The following is a 10,560-nucleotide window of genomic DNA, read 5'->3' on the forward strand; positions in this document are numbered from 1 at the left end:
TAGCTTTTTCCCTGACTAAAAAAGTTGGTATTTAACCAGTCCAAAGACCTCATTATGGGGTCGATCGCAATCCCTTAAAAAAACTTTTTGTAATGATTTTCAATAGAAAATCACCATTACTGTCTATGTGGACTTGTCTAGATGAATCATTTGATACATTTTTCTAAAATCAGAGAAAAAAGCTTTCCCAGTGATATTGAAAAATAATAGTATTTTTTTCTGAAAAATAATCTCTGTGAATATATGTGGAAATATTTGATTTGGACTTTTCTTAGGAGAAAAAAAAACTCAAAGAAAAAAAGAAAATAGTTTTCCTATTTCCTCTACCAGGACACCCACAGGTTTTATTGATCATTGTGACCTAGATTTTTAAAGACTGGAGAGAGAGAGACATGATCATAGTGTATGAATAAGATGAGTTTACATTTCACTCTGTTTCACATCTTCACAGGGATGTCAAGATACATGAATCATATCCATGGCTAATTGATTTGAGATTAAGACAGTGACACCCTGTAATGCAAAAGTACAAGTCAAAGCGTTGTTGGACTTGGAACTGCTTTTAACTGTTAACAATTTAGGACAGGATATTAGCCTCATTTATTATATAAACTGAATATATATATATATATATATATATATATATATATATATATATATATTTATATTTATATTTAAAAGCATTTGAAACACTTTCACCCTCTTTGAAAAACCTTGTATGTGCTTATTTTATGATCTTTGCTTTAGTCAATTAGAACTTTAGTCTCCGGCACAAATCAAATCCTCATTATAGCATAATGTCTTCCCATTGCTATGATCTCTATATTACTATGTATTACAAATTTGTGGTTGTCTTATCTGGGTGCATAACACATTCATTCTTCCTTGGCGTCTCACTGTGAATAAATACATATGACAAATAGAATTTTTTTGAGGGGTTAATTCAGGAGCAGAAGAATTTCCCATTGACTATGGCGGCAAACAAACTAAATGTACTATTAAATAACACAAATGTTTTTAACACTAAAGTACATGTTTCAGATGTAAAGGGACATTGAACTGTTGAACACAACTTTAACAAATGGTTACTACTCACCATACTATGACTTTCTTCTTGGGCCTGCATCTCTCTCTTCAGAGCTTATCTTAACCCTTTCCAGTAGCCTGTTTGTATAGCTCTGTATTTTCATACTGGGCGATGCCCCATCTTGGAGATCACATATTCTTGCACCCTGTGACCGAAGTGGTGAACATTCACATCAGTGATGTTGCTGGAATTTTAACACCTCTATTGTGTGCTTCATGGATGCACACACAATACAGAGTGGGAGGCTTTCATTTTTTTACCATTTTTATACACAGTTTAAAAGTTATATATATATATATATATATATATATATAAAAACAAGGACAGCAGGAGATTTCCTGGTGGGCTGCAGCAGCTTGGGATGGCCAGTTACATTTTTTTAGGCTGTGCTACTGGTGAGGCGATGCAGTTGTATCACATTGTCTTGTCTCCTCTGAGCTATACGAATTAAGGTCACAACATATTTCTTAGTTTTATTTGCTAGACCATATACCATTTGAGTAGCCTATGTTTTGAATGGTTTCTATTATCTACTCAATTCACACTGTGAGAAACACTGTTTTTGGGTCTACTCCTGATCACACTATGGATAATCATTTTCACACTGTGAAAGGGAGTCATGGATAAAATCAGGTTGTAGTGTGTCTATATAACAACAATCTGGCATTTCTTTATTAGTAACTAATACATTTTAATTCTAAAAAAAAAATATTAAGGGAAAAAGCACTCCAGTAATCTCCTTGAGAAAAATGGAGTGCGTGCATTCTGTGGAAAAGAATAGAAAAGAGGGATTATCTTCAATTTTTTCCAGGGTCTCATGAATAATACAGAGCAATGCACCCACTGTAAAAATGTAAAACTCCAATCTGTATAATGCACACTAACCCAAACAGCACAATATCTCTCTCAAATGGATTGTAACTAGGGATGAGCAAATGTTTTGCAACATTCAAAAAATGAAACAAATTTTAACACATTCATTCATTTGTTTCAAATTTCAAATATTTGTACAACATTCTAACATTAAAGGTATTAAATGTAATGCTCAATTTCATTTTTTCGAATTTGAATATTGCATAATTTGAATAAGAAAAATTTGAATCAATATATTTGTTATAGTATTTCTAATAATCTCTTTAAATGTAATCTAGTTATGCAATATTCGAAATAGAAACATTTGAATTGATATATTTGTATCTATCATGTATCAATTTACTAAATTGCCTACAACATGAACTAGTTAACTTCTGAATAGTATATTGAATGTTACATGTTGGATAGGCAATCTAATTAGAAACATTTAAAAATGAAAGTAACATTCAAAAATTGGAAAGGACATTTGATTACCTAATTTAAATGGGCTTTTGTTCTTATTAACGTTCGATTGTCAAAAAAACGAATGTCTGCAGGACTATCCATAGTTGCACTTTCACCACATTTGCCCATCCCTAACTGTAAACTTAGTGATCTGTGAATGTGAACTATTTATAGAATACCTAAGCTTCAAGATGGAGGTCTCCAGTACCAACCAACACACAAATATTTGTAATGTTATAAATATAGCTCTAAAGCCACATGCACTCTCCTGAGCCTCACTATGCTCTCTCATAGATGGGAAAGCTTTAGCAAATGATACTAAGTATTACATTTCATAACAGAAGTTTTTTTTTATTTTACTGTCTGTCTGAATCATGAACGTTTATTTTTGACTTCAGCTCCCCTTTAACTAATGAAAACTGTAGATATTGAAATAGGGCAGAAAAAGAAGTCAAGAACTAAACATATTTTATACAACATCATTTGTAATGAGGGTCATTATTGTTATAAAAGCATTGATTGGTGTAAAAATATCTCTTAATTACAATAAATGTTATGTCATTTACAGTATGTCTTGTAAACTTACACTAAGATGAATTTATCATCAGGCTAAACAGATAGTTGCCTAGGGTCACCTTTACTTAAAAGGGGCTTTCTGTTTGGTTATCAAATACATTTTTTTTCTATATCCATAATCAATAAGCATCACTGCCTGGTACACCAGAATCTCCAATATTTTGTGATCTGACAGTAATGAATGGACAAGCAGGGGGACATTTTATTTGTTCATGCCCAGAGATGCAAAAAATATTAATCCAATCATTAACTAAGTGTAGTGTGTATATGCGTAGTAAGTTGTTCCTCTTTTTTATTTGTTAATTTCTTTGGATATTTAAGGGATAATAACACCCCACCCCCTCTACAAACCTTGTACTTTACATTGAAATTAAAGAAGGCTACAAATTTGTCTTTATCATTATCACTACATCAATATATTAAAAATATGAATGGAATGTCATTTAGTAATGTTAACATATTTTCTTTTAAATGGGAAGAGAGAAATTGCTTTAAATGTCTATGCTTTTCCCACGTCTCATTGATCTTAGTGTAGAATTTCACAATGGATTTTCCCAATACTGACTTCTTCATAATTAAAAAAAAATGTAGCAAGCTGATATTGTCTGAATGCATCTGACAGTAGCATTGTGCTCTATGTAGAACTGAGAGGTTATAAAAAACCATACACATCAAACTGAGAAAGATACCCTTACCAAGCACAATGCTATTAGTCAGTTTAGACAGGGTCTTCCCAGAACCAAATAATAAAGGTCAAATTAACTCTTTTCTACGCTGCTATCTGGCTTACCATTAAATCCATACCCTACCCCAATTCTTTATTAAAGGTTCAGAAAACGCAAAATAGAACTCCTCATAGAAATCATATATGAGCTCTGAAACTTGTAACCTCAAACTCAATGTATAAGATCATCTCTTTAGATTCTTATAACATAATAGTTATTTTTTAGGCCTAATATAAGGCTTAATTATTATCTATGCCTATATTTTTATAATTATAAAGTGACAGACTGCTTCTCAAACGTTCTAAGGTCTAAAGCAGAATATTCATTGTGTCAGCGCCTGAAATATTGGTCTCACAACGGCAATGCAATATAACAGATATATTCGAGAGTGTCTTCCTATTTGCTAAGCTCTTTCCACCTTTTGCCTTTGCCTTTTGTGTTGTAAACATTGATTTCACACATTTCGTAAAGCGGCAAACAAGATTTTGAACACCAAAAAGTTTTCAATGTTAAAAACCTTTATTTTCTTAACATGTATCATAACTAACACCAAAAACTGCAATTGTTTTACCATTAACCATGCCATCTCTTTAATTGATTTTTTTTCTCTTACTGTAGTTATAGATTTCCATCTCAAAAATGCATCATTAAAAAAAAATCAGCTTTCACCATTAAAATATATTTTAATTTGTGTTTGAAAATTATAACACTTTGTTTTAAAGCATTCAAATATATCTCAGTGTATGTGAATTCAAAAAACTGACTTTATGCAGCAGAAATGCATTAAACTTGATTCTTCCTTTTCTGAAACAATACTCTTATCTATAAAATATCATCTATTCTAGTTATTCCCACAGTATTGCTTCCAGTGCTCTGTATGAAATAGGACCACACAATGTCTACATAGCCAATATGCCAGCCTGGTGCAATAATTATGTAGCATTACTGTCTACAAATATTTTGCTATCTCTCTGTGAAAAAAATAAATAAATGCAACTGTCCCAAACTGTTTTTATAGTCTTGTGAACAACAAAATAATATTTTTTACATAATCAAATAAATGCCATTAACCCTTACATTGCCAGGGAGCCAGTAAAGCAAAGCACTTGCTGTCTCCTTGTTAGTGAGTGTTAATAAAAACTGTTTAATATGTATCCCCTTGGGTTTAGGGAAACAAAAATACTATTTGGAATGTATTGTTTAACTTTGGTGCCATTAGGTTAATCATTTGCTAGATATCATTTTTGTATATATCTGTAGGTAAAATGTAGTGTGTTTTAACTTGGTTGACACAATATCTCTGCCGTGTACAGAAAAGATTATAATAAATAATACAGTTTGTGTATTACGAATAGCGTAGAATTATTAAAGTGTAAATATATATATATAAATATATATATAAAATGAAAATCAAATTCCTCTGGTTTTGTGTGAGTTTTTCTGCTTCTGTGTGATTTTTTAATAGTAATGTCCTGCATGTATGTAAACCATTTTTTTTGCCTGCAACACTATACTTTTTTAGCAACAAAGATACAGAAAGAAAGAAACGGTATCCTTATTCCAAATTCAGCTCATTTTAGTTTACGCATAGAGATGCTTTCATTATTAAAATAATTAAAAAAAACATAACTTTTTCATTGCTGTAGTGAATTGAGTACCATCAGTGTTTTCCCACCTGTTTAGACCCCTCAAAACAAATGAGATCATTTATGTGGTAGGCTTAATATTAAATAAGATGTTTATGTACATTTTTCGCATTGCATTGCTGACATATATAACATTAAACTGGCGTTTCTCTCTGCAATATCAGCAGCAGGTATTCTTTAGCTTAAAATATACCTATCAAGGGCCTGATTACAAGTGGAGCAGTATTTAATGCTCCCGCTCGCACGTTAACTCTGCTAGAAGTAATGTTTTCAGGTAGCATTTGTATTACACGTTGAAAGTAAACTGTTTCTGCACGAGCGCTAACCCAATGCTCGCAAAAAGACGTACTTAGAATATCGCATGCAATAACATATTCTCCCATAGAAGTCAATAGAGCAAATGAACCCCTTTTTGCCTGCTCGGAACTGTTAGTGCTCCACTTGTAATCTGGTCCCAAGTGTATAGACAGATAATTTTAACATAGTATCTCTCTGGTGTTTATGAACTGACTGCTGTACAGAAGGTGTCACCAACAGATGTCTCTTTGCTCTAGTTTTTGTTGTCCTCTGGGGAAAAAAGCAGGAGGAAGAATAGAAGAATTGCACAATAACTTCCCTGGTCCCAGGAATAAAAGGTGTGCTCTGGAAACTTCTAGTGAGTAAACAAACAAGGTGGCAACAACTCAAAACAGCCCCCTGGAAGAAAGAATATCAGACAAAGAATACCCTGCAACGTTACTGTACTGATTGCAAATCCAATTTGTTTAGAAAACAACTGACACATAAATCTTGTTATTTAAAGGATATAAAAGTGCTCATTTAGTAAAATAAATAAATGTATATACATTAAAGTAAACAAAAACATGAAAAAATGAGCAGACATTCTTAATACTCAGCCACTGGCTATAGGAAGGGAGCTGCCATGATCACAAATTAAGTGTTTGCCTCTGCTGTCTTCCTGTCACATGGTTTTTGTTGTCCTCTACTGAGCATGGGCAAAACACTTACTTCTTTTTGCTAGTGCACATGTCTGCTAGGGCACATGTGTCCTATGAAAAGCAGCTCAAGTTAAGCATGTGGATTTTTTTTCCTTTATGTTTTCTTTGTTATTAGCCACATTAGCCACATTATTATTACCAAATTATTTTAAAATTGTAATATATATTACAATGATTTATATTAAAGGGATTTGAAACTCCATATTTTTCTTTTATGATTCAGATAGAGCTTACAATTCTAAACCAACTCTCCAATTTACTTCTATTATCTCATTTGCTTTGTTCGCTTTGTATCTTTTGTTGAAGTAAAAGCAATGCAATAGCTGAAAATATCAGGTGAGAAAATAACAAGAGTAGGGTGACCATATCGCCGCTTTAAAAAGGGACACATATGAAAAATGCATATGTCAAGGCTGTTTTCAGGGCTGTTTAAAGAAATGTTTTGTATAAGAACCCTGACATATGTATTTTTTATATGTGTCCCTTTTTAAAGCGGCAATATGGTCACCCTAAACAAGAGGCATATCTGTGCAGCCACCAATCAGCAGCTAGCTCCCAGTACTGCTTTGCTGGTCCTGAGTCTACCTAGGTATTTGTTTGAACAAGTAATAGCAAAAGAAAGATGTAGCTTAGAAAATAGAAGTAAATTTGAAAGTTGTTTAAATTGAAATGGTGCATCTGAATAATGAGAGAAACAATTTGGGTTTCATATCCCTTTAAAGGGATAGTAAACTCCAAAGATGTTATTGTTTAAAAGGATAGATAATCACTTTATTACCCATTCCCCAGTTTTGCGTAACCAATACTGTTATAGAAATATACTTTTTACCTCTCTAATTACCTTGTGTCTAAGCCTCTGCAGACTGCCTCCTTATCTCAGATCTTTTGACAGACTTGCATGTCAGGCAATAAGTGCTGACTCAGCTGCATGAGCACAATGTTTTTTTTATATGAAACACATGAACTAACGCCCTCTAGCTGTGGAAAACGTTCAAATGCATTCAGGTACGAGGCGTCCTTCAAGGGCTTAGAAATTAGCATATGAGCCTACCTAGGTTTAGCTTTCAACTAAGAATGCCAAGAGAAGAAAGCAAATTTAATGATAAAAGTAAATTAGAAAGATGTTTAAAATTACATGCCCTATCTGAATTATGAAACTTTAATTTGGACTTTTCTATCCCTTTAAGTATAACCCACCGCCTGGTGCTTTTTTATTAAAACGATGAAACAGACTGTTTAATATAACTTTTACAACACTGTGCCTGACCCATGCTTCTTTGAAACAATTATATGCATTTTAAAGTCAGAGCACAAACTAGGGATAATGTACTATGTAGCATAACATAAGAGCAAACACCATATTCCTCTCTACAGTAGCTCTAGATTACAAACATAACAATAAAACTAAACATAAATATAACATCCATCATATGCATAATATTTATTAACAAGACTAGATATGTTGCATGACATTATAAGATATTATTTGAATACTGCAATATTATCTTTAATAGATTTTGATGTATTCAGGGGGTCTTCTAATTTTATCATTATTTTCTATCAGTAAATGAGGACTGATCATGTGCTATGTTTTCTTACCCCTGTCTGCCCTCAGAGTGATTAACCAGGTTATTGTGTTCTTGGAATAATTTGGGTATATAAAAAGTCATTATCATCTGTAGCAAATAATGCATTGTCCTGCCCCTTGTGTAGCTTTTTGAAGATAGAAGAATTTCAAGTAATTCTATGTCCATTTTTTAATTGCAGTGATCATATATCTTTGGATTTTTTAAATTTCATATGTACATCATATCCAACTTGTGTCACCTGTCTTGCCAACACATAACTCTATCTCCTACAGCAAATGAGCAGGTTTTTTATGATAGTATTTATTTACATAAACATTCATCTTGGCTTTGGCATGAATAACTTTTACTATCAAATCCTTGTTTAGTGTCATTGTGAGTAAATCACTTTTATCCACAAGTTTGATCTGAAGTATGAGATTGAATAACAGCTCTGTGGGCAATCTGCCAGTAGAGCGGCGTGGGGTTGATCGATAGTCTCTGAGAGCACAAATTCAGATTTTATGGCCTACCTTGCACTGTAGTTGCCTTTAGAAACTTCCTCTTAGAGTTCATGAATCATTCTGCTTCTGCATTAGCTTGTGGCCACAAAGTAGTCATATGTCTATGTTTAAATCCAAGATATGGAGCAAAATGATAAAACTGAGTGTATTAAACAGGGGACCATTGCCTGTTTTAGCAATTTTAGGAATTCCCAATAAAGGAAGCTTTGGGGACGAATTATCAACCTCTGAATGGAGCTTGATGCCCCTGTTTGCACAAGAGCCTTCAGGCTCGCTGGAAACAGCAGTTATGAAGCAGCGGTCTAAAGACCATTGCTTCATAACTGATCCACTGCCTCTGAGTCTGCAGTCTGCAATCCTCCCGATCCTATACGATCGTGCTGATTGACACCCCCATCTAGCAGCCGATTGACTGCGAATCTGCAGGGGACGGCATTGCACAAGCAGTTCTGGTGAACTGCTTGTGCAATGTTAAAAGCTGACAGTGTATGCTGTCGGCATTCAGCGATGTCTGTCAGACATGATACGCTACAGCGTATCATGTTGGACAGATATGGATAAATCGGCCTTTGTGTCTAAAACAGGAATAACTGCAGCTGAGGATGGTGAGCTGATAACTTCTGAAATACTCATCTGTAATCAATTAATCTCCAGTAGATAATGGACCATGAAAAACAAAGCTCACATAGCACCATGGTACCTTAGACAAGGCAGGTATTTTTTTTTTAAAAAAAATATGAGCTTCTGGCTGGACACACAATGCCACAATTAACCAACATTTCTGCTTGTTGATCTATTTTTTTTCTCTTAAAAAACTTTTCATTTTAACTATATCTTGGTTACCTTCATAAGCTAAAGATATTTGTTATGAACATGTTGGGATAACTATTCAACAACCTTATTTGATAATGCTGTTGTCATTATTCACTGGGAGTTCTTTGCCAAATCTTGAGCATAACTTCAACACTTTTCCATGTTCTTTGCCAGTGTTAGCTGTGAGCCTTTTTCCTTTTTGTATTTTTGCAGTATACGATAAATTAATGTTCTTTGTTGTATTTCTACTACGCTTAGTGCTTTAGATATATATGTGAGTGAGCCTGCTAGTATAGGAGGTTGAGAAAAAGGGGTAGATTTAACCAGGCCGAATGGCCCTTGTTCTCCTTGTTTCCGTGCAAGCCTTCAGGCTCGCTGGAAACAGCAGTTATGAATTTGCGGTCTAAAGACCGCTGCTCCATAACTTGTCTGCTGCCTCTGAGGCTATGGTCTTCAATCCACCCGATCATATACGATTGTGCTGATTGACACCCCGTGCTAGCGGCCGATTGGCCGCAAATCTGCAGGGGGTTGCATTGCATAAGCTGTTCTGGTGAACTGCTTGTGTAATAATAAATGCTGTCGGCATTCAGCAATGTCTGTTGGACATGATACGCTACTATCATGTTGGACAGACATTGGTAAATCTACCCCATATAATCTGTTGGGTTCTCTTTACCAGATTTATAAACCACTGTAAAATTGTTCGGTTGCAGCCTTAAACACCATTTTTCTATTCTAGCTGGTGGTTTGAATTCTAGATCAACTGTCGAGGCTTGTGATCAGTAGTGATGTCGCGAACATAAAAAACATAAAAACAGGCGAACCGGGCGAACCGGGCGAACCGCCATTGACTTCAATGGACAGGCGAATTTTAAAACCCACAGGGACTCTTTCTGGCCACAATAATGATGGAAAAGTTGTTTCAAGGGGACTAATACCTGGACTGTGGCATGCCGGAGGGGGATCCATGGCAAAACTCCCACGGAAAAATACATAGTTGATGCAGAGTCTGGTTTTAATCCATAAAGGGCATAAATCACCTAACATTCCTAAATTGTTTGGAATAACATGCTTTAAAACATTAGGTATGATGTTGTATCGATCAGGTAGTGTAAGGGTTACACCCGCTTCACAGTGACAGACCAAACTCCCCGTTTAACGCACCGCAAACAACCGCAAACAGTATACGCTGTGAGCCTGACACAAAAAAGCTGATGTTTCACAGTCAAAAAAGTTTTTTTTTCTTTAAATGTACACTTACACTACTATTAAACAAGATATGAGTGGTGCCACTGGGCAAGTGGGC

Source organism: Bombina bombina, chromosome 6 (assembly GCF_027579735.1).
Source record: "Bombina bombina isolate aBomBom1 chromosome 6, aBomBom1.pri, whole genome shotgun sequence".
Lineage (NCBI taxonomy): Eukaryota > Metazoa > Chordata > Amphibia > Anura > Bombinatoridae > Bombina > Bombina bombina.